We start from the raw sequence: 16030 nt of genomic DNA, 5'->3' as shown, positions 1-16030 counted from the left end.
GCCCAGAGCCCTGTCCAGCCTCACCTGGAATATCTCCAGGGATGGGGCCCCTTGTCAAAAGTCTGTCCTCAACTTCCTTTAAACTCCTTTAAACACTGCAAGGCCATCAGAAGGTCTCCCTGGAGCCTTCTCTTCTCCATGCTGAATGCCTCCAACTCTCCCAGCCTGGTCTCAAAGCAGAGCCCTGCCAGCATTGCTGCAGCCTCCTCTGTCTCTGCTCCAACAGGTCCCTGTCTGTGCTGTGCTGAGGGCTCCAGAGCTACCCCAGCACAGCAGGGGTGTGCTCAGCAGGCACAGCAGAGGGGCAGAATCCCCTACCTGCCCCTGCTCCCCAAACTGATGGGGATCTGCCCAGGACAGGCTGAGGCTGGGCTGGCAGCACACAGTGCCAGGTCACCTCCAGCTTTGCACCCCCAGCACTCCCAATTCCTTCTCCACAGGGCTGCTCTCCAGCATGTACTGATACTGGTGGTTTCACTGACCTAGATGTAAGACCTTCTACTCGGCCATGAGGTTCACCCAGGGCCACTTCTCAAGCTTGTCCAGGTCAAACAGCTTGTCAGTGGCTGCTGAACTGTAGGGCAACTTAGGCTGCAGCCAGACTCTCCCTTCCCCACTCTGCTGTTTGGCAGGTGAGATGTGCTGCTGCCAAGTTCCAGGCACCTCGCCTCAAGGAGACAGAGTTGAGTATGTCAGGAAGTTCTAAGCTTTATTCACTCTAATCACTGATAAATGAATTAAGATTCCTTTAAGAGTGATAGGAAGAGCCTATTTATAGTGCAGAGCATATTTACAAGCCTCACAGGGAAGCTGCAATTACATTTTCAGCTTAAAAATACCATTGTCTCCCCTGACCTTTTGTTGCTTTCTCATGCCCTTCAAAGCAAAACAAACTCAGGACAAGTGCCAGCCAGCCAAACTTGAGCAGTGATGCTGTCATTTTGTGGAACAGAGGCTCTGGCAGCACAAACCATTCCCCCACAGAGCTCCCAGCAAAGAGACCATGGCTGCAGAGTGCTGCTTTAACCAGCAGCCACTGCAGCTGATGCAAGCAATGGCTTTGGCGAATATCTGCCCATGGTGGCAGGGTTAGAGTAGATGACCTCAAGCCCCTTCCAACCTAAGCCATTCTAGGAGTCTGTGAACACACCAAACTATTGGACAAGGACAGGCCAAGCTGTGCAAGCTCTACAAGCCTGGCTGAGGCAGCTGTGGTGGGGAGAAGCTGCAGGGAGCAGAAGGCTGCACAGCCGCACAAAGCAGTGCCTGCAGTCTTCACCTGGAGGTGCTCCTGTGGGGTGAGCCAGGTAACCTCTGGGCTTGTTGTGGAAATCTGTCCTTCATCACAGAACCACAGAAAAGACCTTAGAGGGAGACTAACCATCAACCCAGCACCACCATGGCCATTGAACCATGTTCCCACCCAGCAAGTGGACAACGCTTCCCATTCCCGTGGCCTAAGCACAGGCCAGCAGGGTTGTAGCCAATCCCTGCATGAACAGGACCTGCCACCTCCTGCAGCTCTCCAAACACCACACAGAAGACAGGGCTCAGCCACTCCACCCAGGCCCACAGCAGGAGAGTGCAGCAGACATGTTGAGATCTGAAGGGTGCAGAAGTCCTCAAGTGCTTGCACCCAAAGCTGCTGATGCTACCGAAACCAAAGAGCATTTCACCTCTTGGCATAAAAGCTCAGCACGAATCACAGAATGGCTCAGCTTGGAAGGGACCTCAGAGCTCATCTGCTCCAACCTCCACACCATGCCCAGGGACATCTCTCAGCTAGACTCAGCTGCTTAAGCTCTCATCCAGCCTGGCCTGTAACACTCCCAGCAAGGAGGCAGCCACAGCCTCCCTGGCTGGGCTCTCAGAACCCTCACACTGCACAACTTCCTCCTCAGCTCCACTCTAACCCTGCTCTGCCACAGCTCCAAACAATTCCCCCTTGGCCTGGCTCTGACAGCCTCAGCAAAAGCCCTCTGCAGCCTTCCTGCAGGATGCCTTCAGGCACTGGCAGGCAGCTACATCTGCCCCTCTTTTCTCCTCCTCTCCTACCCTATTCTGCTTTTCCCCCTTCTGCTCAGTTATTTATTTTGTTCTTTGCAGTGTTTCCAGTGACTCTGTGACTGAGCAGGCAAAGCTGGACACACACTTCCCCAGCTCTCTGGGAAGGCCCCAGAGCAGTTTTGTGCCTCTGAGGTATCATCAAGCCCAGTCTGTTTGTGAGACTTTCAATACATCACTCAAGACTTCTTGTATGATGTTTTTTAGAAGAGTTACTTCTTGTTATTAGCTACTCCACTTCCTAAAAGCCACTTCAAGTATTGCAGAACAGCTGCCCAAGGAGCTGTTGCAGTCCCCATCCCTGGAGGTATTCAAGAAGCATAGATGTGATGCTTCAAGATACAGTTCAATGGGCATGATAGTTGGGTTATGGCTGGACTCAGTGATCCTAAAGGTCTTTTCCAACCTTAATGATTCTATGACTCTGTAAGTATTGCACAGGTAAAAATCAGCAGCAGGTCAGGAGTTACTGCCATGGGTAGAGCTTTGCTCCCTGTGGGCAGAAATTAAGGGACTGCTAACACAAGCTAATGTCTGCTTTAGAATCATGAAAGCATTTGAGTTGGAAGAGACCTTTAAGGTCATCAAGCCCAACCATTAGCCCAGCACTGCCAGGTCCCCCCTAAACCATGTCAGCACTACAGCTACATGGCTTGGGAGCCTCCCTAGGGATGCCTTGGGCAGCCTGTTTATCCCTCTGTCGCCCAGGTCAGCTCTGCATTACAGCCTGGCACAAGTGTTTGGATTAACCAGACAAGCACTTACACTCATTAGCTAACTCAGGTTAACGAGCAATCAATTCACCTAAACTACAGCACACACCAAACCTCTCCAGCCTACACATGGCCATCACTGGGGTCTGCTCCACTCATGTTCTGTCACAGGATGTTAGGGGTTGGAAGGGACCCAAGGAGATCATCCAGTCCAACACCCCCTGCCAGAGCAGGACAACACTATCCAACACAGATCACAGAGGAACACATCCAGACAGGCCTTGAAAGTCTCCACAGAAGGAGACCCCACAACCTCTCTGGGAAGCCTATTCCAGTGCTCTGTGACTCTTACAGTCAAGAAGTTCTTCCTTGTGTTGAGGCACTTCCCCTCTTTAACAAATTCTGAGCACAAAACATCCTCAGATAAAATAAATGCAAAGCACCAAGCAACAGCCTTAGGAGAACAAATCATTCCCTCCTTTACATCAAGGTAATCCCAGAGCAACTCCTGCAACTTCAACTAAATTATATTGCACTTATCCTACAGTAAGCAAGAGCTGGAGTGAATACTTAGTGTTCCAAACCCATCCCTGAAGCCCATCACACTGGAATCTTTGCAGTGATGCTCTCCAGAGCACCTGGATGCTCACAGGCTTCAGTTCATTGTGTGCACATCTCTTTTAAACTGTCTTCCAAGAGTTTCCTCATGATGAGGCATTCCATTAAAAAGCTGAACCCACCTAATTGAGATGCTCCTCCACTTAGCTCCAGCCCCGAGCCTGCAGCTGGGCTGCAATGAGATCAGCAGCACAGGACCACTGCACTGTCATTCCTATGCCTAGCAGGATCCAGCTGCACAGAAAACACTGCAGACAACCCACACATTCCCAGGTTATTCCTCAGGGAGAAACAACTCCCTGCATCAGGACAGTAGGATAAGAGAGGTTCTTCTGCCCCTGTACTCAGTACTGGTCAGGCCACACCTTGAGTGCTGTGCCCAGTTCTGGGCTCCTCAATTCAAGAGAGATGTTGAGGTGCTGGAAGGTGTCCACACAAGGGTGATGAAACTGGTGAGGGGTCTGGAACACAGCCCTGTGAGGAGAGGTTGAGGGAGCTGGGGGTGTGCAGCCTGGAGAAGAGGAGGCTCAGGGCAGACCTCATTGCTGTCTACAACTACCTGAAGGGAGGTTGTAGCCAGGTGGGGTTGGTCTCTTCTGCCAGGCAACCAGCAACAGAACAAGGGGGGACAGCCTCAAGTTGTGCCAGGGGAGGTCTAGGCTGGGTGTTAGGAGGAAGTTGTTGTAAGAGAGAGTGATTGGCATTGGAATGGGCTGCCCAGGGAGGTGGTGGAGTCACCATCCCTGGAGGTGTTGAAGCAAAGCCTGGATGAGGCACATAGTGCCATGGTCTGGTTGACTGGGTAGGGCTGGGTGCTAGGTTGGACTGGATGAGCTTGGAGGTCTCTTCCAACCTGGATGATTCTGTGATTCTATGACAGGCTAGGAGTTCATCTGCTGGAAAGATCAGAGAAGGACCTGAGAGTGCAGGTGGAAAAGTCATGATCTAGGAACATGCTTCTATGGCCAAGAAGGGCAGTGGCATCCTGGGGAGCATTAAGAATAGTTTGGCCAGCAGATCAAGGGAGGTTCTCCTCCCCCTCTACTCTGCCCTAGTGAGGCCACAGCTGGAGTATTTGGTCCAGTTCTGAGCTCCCCAGTTCTAGAGGGACAGGGAACTGCTAGATAGAGTCCAGTGGATGCTGCAAAGCTGCTGAGGGCCCTGGAGCAGCTCTGGGAGGAGCAAAGGCTGAGAGCCCTGGGGCTGAGAGCCTGCAGAAGAGCAGCCCCAAAGGGGATCTGATCAGTGCTCATTAAGAGCTAAAGGAGCTGTGGGGGGCAAGAGGTTTGGACCAGACTCTTGTCAGTGGTGCCCAAGGACAGCACAAGGGGCAGTGGGCACAAACTGGAACCCAGGGGTTTGTTTGTTGTGAGGATGCTGGAGGCCTGGAGCAGGCTGCCCAGAGAGGCTGTGGAGTGTCCTTCTCTGGAGAGCTTCCAATCTCCCCTGGCCAATGTGCTGCTGGGCAAGCTGCTGTGGGTGCCCTGCTTTGGCAGGGGGTTGGGCAGGATGATCTTCAGAGGTCCCTTCCAAGGCCCCACCTTGCTGGGAGTCTGTGACACAAGCTATGAGCATTATCCCATGTAAGTTTTCCTGATCCCTTGCAAAAAAAAGTGGCTCAGCTTCCAGCTCAGCACTTTTAATACAACTCAGATTAGATTAGCTATAGCTCAGAGAGCCACTTCTCTGTTTCAGGCTGTTAAGCACAATGTCTTATAAAATGAAGCATGTTTACTGTCATCTCAGAGAAGTCATTCCTCCTTTATGAATTTGGCAATGAAGGATTCAAAAGATACCAGTGTGGGGTTGTTATCATGCACGAGCCAAAGCTGTCAGGCTTCATTACTTCCGAGACAAAAATTACAGAATCATGTACTAAATGCTTGCAGAGAAGCAGGCAGGGCACTGCTGCTGTCCCCTGGGAGCAGGGTGAAACCAGCCACTGCTGCCTCACACTGCATCAGCAGCCAGGTCCAGCAGCATGCCCCAGGCAAGGATGCTTATCTCCTGCAGCAGCCCCCAAAGACCCCATGGGTAGAGGGACGGTGCACGGTGGGCACCCAGCAAGCAGTTCTGAGGCCAGGAGAAGGGGTTTGGTCCTTTCAGTAACTGTATACATCTCTCAGCCTGGAGAGGAGAGAAAAGCCTACTGCAAAGGCTTCCTTGGATGCTGCAGCTTCTTAGGAACAATAAACTCTCCTGGAGAGCAGAAAGATGCTGCAGAGGGACCTGGCCAGGCTGGCTCGATGGACTGAGGTCAGTGAGATGAGATTCAACAGGACCAAGGGCAGGTCCTACACCTTGGCCATAATAACCCCACACAGCTACAGACTGGGGGTGAGTGGCTGCAGAGCAACCAGAGCAGGGCCAGAGAGTGATGAGTGGGGAGAGGGCTGGAAGGGAAGGCTCAGGAGGAGAGGCTGAGAGAGCTGGCGGTGTCCAGGCTGGGGGAGAGGAGACTCAAGGGGACCTCAGCACTCTCTACAGCTACCTGAAGGGAAGCTGTAGTCAGGTGAGGGTCAGGCTGTGCTCCAACACAGATTGTGACAGGGTGAGAGGGCATGGCCTGGAGCTGTGCCAGGGGAGGGTTAGGTCGGGTGTTAGGAAGCACTTCCTCAGGGTTAGGTTGGCTGACCAATGTTCTCCCAGGTGGGATCCACACCAGTGCCCTGTAATTCTCATTTCTACTCACTCTGTCCTTCATCTCCACCCTCCACTTGCACCTCCTCCCTGTCTTTCATCCTCCCACACTTTCTGCTCAGATCTTTCACAATTCGAAGAGGAAACTCTTTGCTCAGCCACCAGCTCAGCCCTCTCCAAGGCAGTCAAATCCCTCTTGAGGGGCTGAGGAGCCAGGTCTGGGTCTCTATTTGCCTACCTGGGTACCAGATCCCTGTTTCTAGCCTGACTTAGCTTCCTGCTTCCCACTTTCCTCTCAACAGCTTATCGTGCAGAAATAAGCAGCCAGGCTGAAGTTTACCCGCAGGCAGAACACTTGCATGAGCCCCATTCACTTAAGCTCAGCTTAAGCCTTACTTTGATGGCTTAACAGGAATTTACATGGTACACAGGAGTAGTTGGAGTTCCTTACACAGGGTAGATTTCACCCTCTTTGCACTTCAAAGTCTCAGCTTTCCCATCCAGCTTTTCAGAGCGTGCATCCCATTGTGCTCTTCACACTTCTCATCCTTTTCAAATTATCCTGTGCTATCTCTCCAGCTATAATAGCATCAGCCCATGACCAGCAGGGATCAAGGAGCCAACTGCAAGCACCGGGTAGCTCCAAGCACCAACATCAAGCAAACATCCCACACTGCTCCAAGCAGTGTCTCACGGTGCCGTGCAAACAGCCTCCAGACACCAGTTCCTTCTGCAGCAGCTGCAGCTTCAAAATACTCCTGACGTTAAGAAAGAGAGAGGGGGAAACTTGCTAAGGTTGACTTCTTATTCTCACTGCTGGCAAGAAAAGTGCTTCCTTGTACTGCTTAATTCATGCAAGCAGCAGCTTTGTCCACATCTTCCCACGCTGAAAGGAGGCAAAATTGGATGATCACAGAATGGCTCAGGCTGGAAGGGACCTCAGAGCTCATCTGCTCCAACCTCCACACCATGCCTAGGGACACCTCTCAGCTAGATTCAGCTGCTCAAGGCCCCATCCAGCCTGGCCTTCAACATCCCCAGCAAGGAGGCAGCCACAGCCTCCCTGGGCAGCCTGTTTCAGAGTATCACCACCTTCACACTGCAGAACTTCTTCTTCAGCTCCACTCTAACCCTGCTCTGCCTCAGCTCCAAGCCATTCCCCATTGGCCTGTCTCCAGACACCCTCAGCAAAAGTCCCTCTGCAACCTTCCTGCAGGATCTCTTCAGCTATTGGCAGGCAGCTCTGAGACCGTTTTGGTGCTGGCACAGGGACTGGAACCGCTTTTTTAGAGGAGAATTGGGAGTTAGCTGTGAGTAGAAGAGAGTGGCCCAAACACAGCCCAAGAGAGATCAGGCACCTCCCAGAGCACCCAAGTGCACAAAACACTAAAGAAAACAATTTAAGATATGAAAACAATGAAGATATTCAAATCTAGCCCAGATCACCATCCAGGGCTTGGCACTTTCTCTTTCATCTCTCCTAATTACCGAAGGGTCAGAAGTGTAGGGCTGCTGTTCAGCAGCGCCCAGCACTCCCTGCAGCTCCTGAGCTGAATCTCAGGGGCCAGGTTTTCAGCACGGGTTTAAGCAATAGATTTGCTTGAAGGAATCAAAGGTTTATTTTGAGTACAGTTCCATCAAGTTTTGTCTTAATCTGAGCTGGGCCAGCACCAGTGCTGCTCAAGGCTGGCACTGCCCAGCTCAGGCTCTGCTCACTCAGGCACTCGCTGAAGCTCAGAGCAGCTTTGCACAGCCAGGGGCTGCTGCTAGCAGGGAGAAGCTGATGGCACAGCTCCTGCCAAGGGCTGGAGGGCACAAACGCTTTGCCTGACACTTGCTCCTCTGCACACCACAGCTGTGCCACACCTTGGGGGGCAGGAAAGCAGAGGTGGCAGCTGTAGGGAGGAGCAGACAGCACAGCTGTCCCTTAACTGCCCAGCAAGGGATTACAGCCCCTGGAGAGCATCTTTAGGATCAGGCCCAGGGACCAGCATCCAGCCCTTATCTGTTGATTACACCTGGCTTCATAAACCTAGGCTAGATAAAAAGAAGAAATGGTTTACACTGAGGATGGTGAGACCCTGGCCCAGGTTGTCCAGAGAGGTAAAAGATGTCCTATCCTTGGAACCATCGCAGCTCAGGTTGCTTAGTGCTGGGAGCAACCTGCTCTGGTTGAAGATGTCTGTCTTCAGTGCAGGGGATATGGACTAGATGACCTCTAAAGGTCCCTCCCAGGCCAAAGCATTCCATAATTCTATGATATTCCTGGGATGTTGCTCCACCATTGGAATCACAGATGGCTTTCCCCAGCCCCAGCACTGGTGAGATATAAATACGTTGGTTTTTAGCCACCGTCAGCCATGTCCCCTTTGCTGATGCAGCTGTTCCTAGTGTGCTTGGGCAGTGTACCACACCTCTGAGAGTTTTCAAGCTAGAGAGACACAAAGCAACATCTCCTCCAGAGCAGCAGAGCTGCCCAGCAGGTTGAGAGCTTGTTTCAGCAACACAAACCAAGTGCCAGACTCCAGCAGTCTTATTTTTGCTCCTGCTGGAATGGTTACAGGCAACCAAAACCAAAAGAAGTCAAGTGGCTCATGGCATGAATCAATCTTAATTGCTTTCTACATCTTCTAGAAGCAAGGAAAAAGAATCCTTGACCCTAGCAAGCAAAACTGGCAGGAAAAGACAACTTCTCCTTAGAGCAATTTGACCTTCAAGCACTCCTCTTCCAGCAACTCTCTCTAATCCCAGACAGATACACTTATCAATCATAGTGGGGGAAAGAAAATGAAGCTGTCAAAACAGTGACATTGCTAAAATTATAGCCAGCAGTGTCATTTGTTAATTTCCCCAGTGCCTCTCCTTTCCAGGTTTGCAGGATTTATCAAATGTATATTTCATATAAGAGACAAAATGCTTAACCCTGGCCCAAACCCCTCCATTTTTCTAGTAAAAGACTTCAAGTGGAATTTATCCTGGCTCAGGAGCCTGGGACCTCTCAGTAAGATGATTTCCAAGGAAATCTCACCTGTCCCAAGATCTCCAGGGACTTCAATTTCACTCTCCACAAAGCAAGGCCAATACCTCATCCTAACAAGGCATGAAAACTGGAGAAGTCAATGAGCTGAAGGAATCCTGTGACAGATTCATGACCGTTCCCCCTTTGCCTCTCTGTGCTGATTTGAGGCTAATTAGAATGTTCTAATGAGAGAAAATTAGACCATTTGTTGTGAAGAGGAAAGAATGATGAAGTCTGCATCATTCATTGGTTTGCTGGAAGGGATAAAAAGCCAAAATGGAAACAATTTACCCTTCTTTGCTCTGGAACACTTCTCCCTTCACTTTGCTCCACTCCAACATCTTCCACTACCCTTGGCTAATAGATAACAAGGAAGCTTTGCTGGTTGTGTTGGTTTCTGTCTGGGAAGGAAGAGAGAGGCTTTGAGCTCCTCCTGGGCAGTTTCTTTGTCCAGGAGGGAGTTTGGATTTTTGGCTTATTTCTAATGTGTATATAGTTGTAAATACTTGTAAGTATTTTGTGTAGACCTGCCTGTGCATTTAGCTGTGCTGTAAACAGAGCTTTAGCTTTCTTCCAACCCATCTCAGCTAGTCTGGTAAATTCCAATAGCGTGTGTGGGGAAAGCTCCTAGCCCACCACACTCTGCCATTTAGATCCATTGAGGTAATGTCAACTAACTCCACCCTAGTGAGGACACAGCTGGAATATTTAGTCCACTTCTGGGCTCCCCACTTCAAGAGAGACAGGGAACTGCTGGAGAGAGTCAAACAGAGGCTGCAGAGATATTGAGGGGCCTGGAGCAGCTCTGGGAGAAGCAAAGGCTGAGAGCTCTGGGGTTGAGAGCCTGCAGAAGAGCAGCCCCAGAGGGCATCTGAGCAATGCTCAGCAAGAGCTGAAGGAGCTGTGGGAGGCAAGAGGCTGGAGCCAGACCCTTGTCAGCAGTGCCCAGGGACAGGACAAGGGGCAGCAGGCACTTGTCTGAAGAAAAGAAGAAAGTTGTTGTGAGGGTGCTGGAGGCCTGAAGCAGGCTGCCCAGAGAGCTCGTGGATGCTCCTTCTGTGAGAGCTTCCAGCACCCCCCAACCACTGTGATGCTGGGCAAGCTGCTGTGAGTGCCCTTCTTGAGCAAGGAGGTTGTACTGGACAACCTCCAGAGGTGCCTTGCAACCCCTACCACGCAGGGATTTTCACTGACATGAGGAAAGAACAGGTTTAGTTCTCCCTGAATTTCACTGCTCACACAGCACTTTACCAGACTGAATGCTGCACACTGACTGGAACCAGTAAGACATCAGAGCAACACCAAGCAGAACCCAGACATTCCAGGCAGGACAACCTCCACATCAGCTTGCTTTTAGGTACCTGCATCCTTTCCACTGGCTAAATTGTTCATTGCACACCAGCCTCTGAGGCTGCCATTTGACATTCAGCTGGAACAAAATGTTTCTGTCAGAAGTAACTAGGAGCACAATACTTACAAAAATTAGTCTCCACACTTCCATGTCTAGCAGAGAAATTAATGCATTATTCAGAGTGTGAAGCTTAGTCTGGGCTACATCAGTCAGAAGAGCAGCACAGGAGAAACTGTGGAGGCAGAAGAAAAATATTTAAGGCTTTATAACTTCATTGAGAAGTTAAAAATACAGAAATAAATCTAAATATAATATTATTCCACTAGCAGCTGAGACAGAGCAGGATTAGACTGGAGCTGAGGAAGAAATTGTTCAGTGTGAGGGTGGTGAAAGTCTGTCCCAGGCTGCCCAGAGAGGCTGTGGCTGCCACCTGTCTGAGGGTGTTCAAGGCCTTCAGCTGCTGAGTCTAGTTGAGAGGCATCCCTGCCTACAGCAGGAGGTTGGAGCAGATAAGATGATCTCTGAGGTCCCTTCCAACCTGAGCCATTCTATGGTTCTGTTCAGCATATTTGACAAGCACTGAGTTTACCTGAAGATAATAAAATGAGCAATGATTAGAAACACAGAATGGTTTTGGTTGGACAAGACTCAAGATCACATCCAACCATTAACGCATCACTGCCAGCTGCTAACCCACATCCCTCAGCACCACATCTCCACATCTTCTTAATCTCCTCAGGGATGACGACTCCACCACTGCCACTGCTCTGGCCATTCTCTTCTAGGACAAACCTCTTGGAGAAGGAATTGTTCCTCACATCTAATCTCTAAACAAACCCAAACCAACTCTCTGTTTGGTGTCTCACTCTCACCAAACACAGCAGGGTTAATGATGAGCATTTGATTCACTGATCAGCAGATAACATCAGAGCTCACACAGCAGTAAGGCAGCTCAGCAGAACTGTACCCAGCTATCTGCAGCTATACTTCCTTAACTTCCAGCTGACTGAATCTAGTCTGGGTGATTTCATTGTGGGGGGGGGGGGGTAACTCCTACACCATCACACAGTCCAACTCCCCTGCCAAAGCAGGGCACCCACAGCAGCTTGCCCAGCATCACGATGCCCAGGGGGGTTGCAATCTCTCCAGATAAGGACACTCCACAGCCTCTCTGGGCAGCCTGCTCCAGGCCGCCAGCACCCTCACAACACACAACTTTCTCCTGCTCAGACAGAACCTCCTGAATTCCAGTTTGTGCCCATTTCCCCTTGTCCTATCCACTGACAAGAGTCTGGCCCCAGCCTTTTGCTCCCGACAGCTCCTTTAGCTCTTGCTGAGCATTGCTCAGATACCCTCTGGGGCTGCTATTCTGCAGGCTCTCAGCCCCAGAGCACTCAGACTTTGCTCCTCACAGAGCTGCTCCAGTATCTTCATAGCTTCCCTTGGACTCTCTCCAGTAGTTCCCTGCCTCTCCAGAATTGGGAAGCTCAAACTGGACCCAGCACACCAGCTGTGGCCTCACTGGGGCACACTCTTCTTCATGCACCCAAGAAGACCCATCGTCTAGCCCCATCCTCCTGCCCCCTGCCCTTTAGGCGTTGATGCTTAAGGATTATAATCCTTACATAACTCCAGTAAAGGATGTTTCTTCCCCTAAACCATTGCACTTGAGCCAAAACAGCTCCTGAAGGTGTGAGCTGCTCCTCAAAGCACCTGCAGGCACAGGATGTTGCACGACCGTATTTCCTCTGCCTGTCACTGGCTTTGAGCATAGGACTCTAACTCATTCCAGAAGAGTTTCTTCTTTTGCATAAAACATGAAATTGTTGAGCACAGAGGCCTGCACAGTTCACTGCAGCCAGCAGAAGCCATTGATTCCTGCATTTATTTCCTCTCTATTTCAAATCTCTTCCTCATGCTGCTTGTCACAGAGGGTTGACATATGTCAGAGGATGCCATTATCCACCGTGGTAACACGCAGCCATCAAATGCCATCTGGAAGGGAATGATATATTTAAAATACTCCTGTGCACACTGCCTTGGTTTGTTTGCTGTGGCCTCATAATTGCTGAGAAGTCAACAGTCATCCAAACAAGCCCAGGAATACAAAGTAGCTCTTCCATTAAAGATAGGAGGCGAAGTGAACGGAGCTGAACGTGCCCCACCAGCACCAGCCAGCTCGGCAGCTCGGTGGCGCAGCAGTCTTCTCAGCACAGGATTGATTTGTGCTCAGCTGCATCTATAAAAAAGGCATTTTCTTTTCAGGAAACAAAAAATGCTAAAAAGAAGACAAAGAGGGGAAAGATAAAAGTACCTCAGTGACAACAAATGGGTGGTTTGTAGTGGTCGGACCACAGGATGGAAAGCTGCTGTCTCGGTGCTGCCAGCACAGGCTGTGTTGGAGCAGCGTTGATCACCCTCTCGCTTGGGTCACCTCATAGTGGAGTCCTGGGTCCAGCTCTGGGCTCCCCACTTCAAGAGAGACAGAAAACTGCTGGAGAGAGTCCAGAGGAGGCTGCAAAGCTGCTGAGGGGCCTGGAGCAGCTCTGGAAGGAGCAAAGGCTGAGAGCCTGCAGAAGAGCAGCCCCAGAGGGCATCTGAGCAATGCTCAGCAAGAGCTAAAGGAGCTGTCGGGGGCAAGAGGTTGAGGCCAGGCTCTAATCAGTGGAGCCCAAAGCCAGGACAAGGGGTGCAAAGTGGCAGCCAAGAGGTTTCAGCTGAGCAGGAGGAGAAAGTTGTTTGTTGTGAGGGTGCTGGAGGTCTGGAGCAGGCTGCCCAGAGAGGCTGTGGAGTGTCCTTGTGTGGAGAACTTCCAAAGCCCCCTGGGCACTGTGCTGCTGGACAAGCTGCTGTGGGTGCCCTGCTTCGGCAGGGGGGCTGGACTGGATGATCTGCAGAGGTCCCTTCTAACCCCCACCATGCTGGGAATCAGCAGCTTTATTAAATGTCCATCATGGCACAGGTCTCTCTCACCCTTTTACATCACCTCTCCCAAAAATCTAACACCATTTCCCAGCTTCTTCCCTCTCACTGCATGAGGAATTTTTACTCAACATTGGCTGCAAAAAACCTGAAATTCTCAGTCTCAAACACATGAATAATCTGCTTGGCTTAGCCTTAGAGGAGTTACCAAGCTCTCAGTGCTGCCACTAAGTCAACAGAAATCACTTCATGAGATTCAATATGCACTGAATGTGCCTTTTGCCCCTAAATGATTCTTAACTATCAGAATATTACACCTGCCAGAGAGAGAGAGAGAGAACGGCTGCAGAAGTCACTCCATGAATGAAAACCACACAGGCTTTGGGGATGGGACTCACTGCCTGCCACTGAATGTCACCCATCCACAGGATCTCCTTGACTCCTGCTCTTTGCAATGAAAACAGCCTGGGAAATAAATAAATATCTGTGTAAACTCATCTGGCTCAGCCGGCAGACAGCTCTGGATTGAGTATTCATCAGAGGCCACTCACATGTGCTCTCTGTTCTAGCATGTGTTTGGAATACATTCTGCTCCTGATAAATCAGTGAGAGGACTACGTGGAGAACCAGTGCAAAAGGGTAGAAACTTCCTTCAGCTGAACCTTTTTCCTCCTCTTTGCCTTCCAGCAGCTCCTCTTTTGCACACACCTGCGACCTTGAGGAGGACAGAAACGTCCCAGCACAACTACAGTTAACAGAGGCCAAGAGTCCCTCCTAATGGGACACACCTCTGGATCCAAGACAAAAACAAGGTGGCAAAAAGCATTCCATTATCCTGCTTTTCCTGACATCTCAGGCAAACCTTCCCTCCCTGCGATCACAGAATGCTCAAAGGCACCTCCAAAGCTCCTCCACTCCAACCTCTTGTGCACTAAGCAGGGACATGCTCCACTAGAGCAGGTTGCCAAGAGCTGTTCAGCCACACCTTGAGTAACACCAGGGATGGGGACCAAATCATCTCCTTGGGCAGCCTGTTGTAGTGTTTCACCACCTTCATGGTGCAGAACTTGTTCCTCACATCCAATCTTGATCTGCTTTGCTCTAGTTTGAAGCCACTGTCCTCATCCTGTCCCTGCAGGTCTTTGCAAACAGTCTCTCTGCAGCCTGCCTGTAGCCCCTTCAGGCACTGGCAGGCTGCTATTAGGTGTCTCTGGAGCCTTCTTCTCTCCAGGCTGAACACCCTCAGCTCCCTCAGTAGCAGCTCTGTCCTTGTAGCAGAGCTGCTCCAGCACCCTGATGATTTTCGTGGCCTCCTCTGGACCCACTCCATCCTGTCCATGTCCTTGCTGTGTTGAGGGCTCCACAGCTGACTGCAGCACTGCAGGTGAGGTCTCAGCAGAGCAGGGGGGCAAGGTCCCCTCTCTCCATCTCTAGCCAAACTGCCAGTTGCTAAGCCCCCATTCCCCACAACAGAAGAAAATGGTTCTGGAAGAGCCCCCATGTACACCTCTGCCAACACAGCCAGGTAGGGACCACATTTAACTATAGATGATGTCAGCATCAAACACAGGCAGCAGCAGAAAGCACTGAAACAATGATCAAGAGAGCTCAAGGCACTTTTCCTCATCCTTAGATGTGGATGGATTTCTTGCTAACAGAGGACACGAATTGACAACCATGAGCAACCCATGCTGCAGAGCGTCCTTGAGCCCATCCCGGAGGCAGGAACGAAGATGGTGAAACAAACCCCCCACATCCAGCCACAGGAGGCAGGGTCTGGTCTGCTGGCTGCAGGAGGCTGACCTTAAAAGTTGTTTATGTAAGTTTAACCTATCTGTACCTCACACATAGCCTTAAGCCCATCTGTGCCTTCCACATAGAATCAACCAGGTTGGAAGAGACCTCCAAGCTCATCCAGTCCAACCTAGCACCCAGCCCTAGCCAATCAACTAGACCATGGCACCAAGTGCCTCATCCAGGCTTTTCTTGAACACCTCCAGGGATGGTGACTCCAGCACCTCCCTGGGCAGCCCATTCCAATGCCAATCACTCTCTCTGTGCAGAACTTCCTCCTAACATCCAGCCTATACTTCCCTGGCACAACTTGAGACTGTGTCCCCTTGTTCCATTGGTGGTTGACTGGGAGAAAAGACCAACCTCCACCTGGCTACAACCTCCCTTCAGCCTATGATGGTTTGGGTGTTCCCTGCCCCCCCCACACTTTAGAAATCACCCAGACTCGACTCAGCCAGCTCTGGAAATATGGGTGAAGCTTATATTTACAGCTAGCACAATATACAAGCAGATATTTACAGCTTATACAATTATACATAGAAATATACAAGGCAAAATATAATACAGAAACACAACTCCCCTCCCAGAAACCTGAGTCCCCAGGAGTGGCTCTCAACCACCCCTTCACCTTCCAACTGCCCCTCTCAACCTTACCCCAGCCCCAAGGAAGAACAGAGGTTCGGCCAGAGGGTTAGGAAGCAAAGTGGGTTAGCCCAAAGTGGAGGGTGAGGTTAGAGAGATGCAGCTCAGCCAGCAGCCCCAGTGAGAGTGGTGCCGAGTGTCTTACCTAGGTTTTGACTTATGCTTTTATACATCTCAGCAAGCCTATGAGGGAGGTAGACATCACTCTTGTTTTCATTTCACAGCCTATGATCTAGTCCTTCTCACCAAAACATTCTAGCTAGCTTC

Source organism: Pogoniulus pusillus, chromosome 13 (genome assembly GCF_015220805.1).
Source record: "Pogoniulus pusillus isolate bPogPus1 chromosome 13, bPogPus1.pri, whole genome shotgun sequence".
In the NCBI taxonomy this organism is placed as follows: domain Eukaryota; kingdom Metazoa; phylum Chordata; class Aves; order Piciformes; family Lybiidae; genus Pogoniulus; species Pogoniulus pusillus.
The sequence above is the reverse complement of the archived record's forward strand: the minus strand, read 5'-3'. Positions refer to the sequence as shown.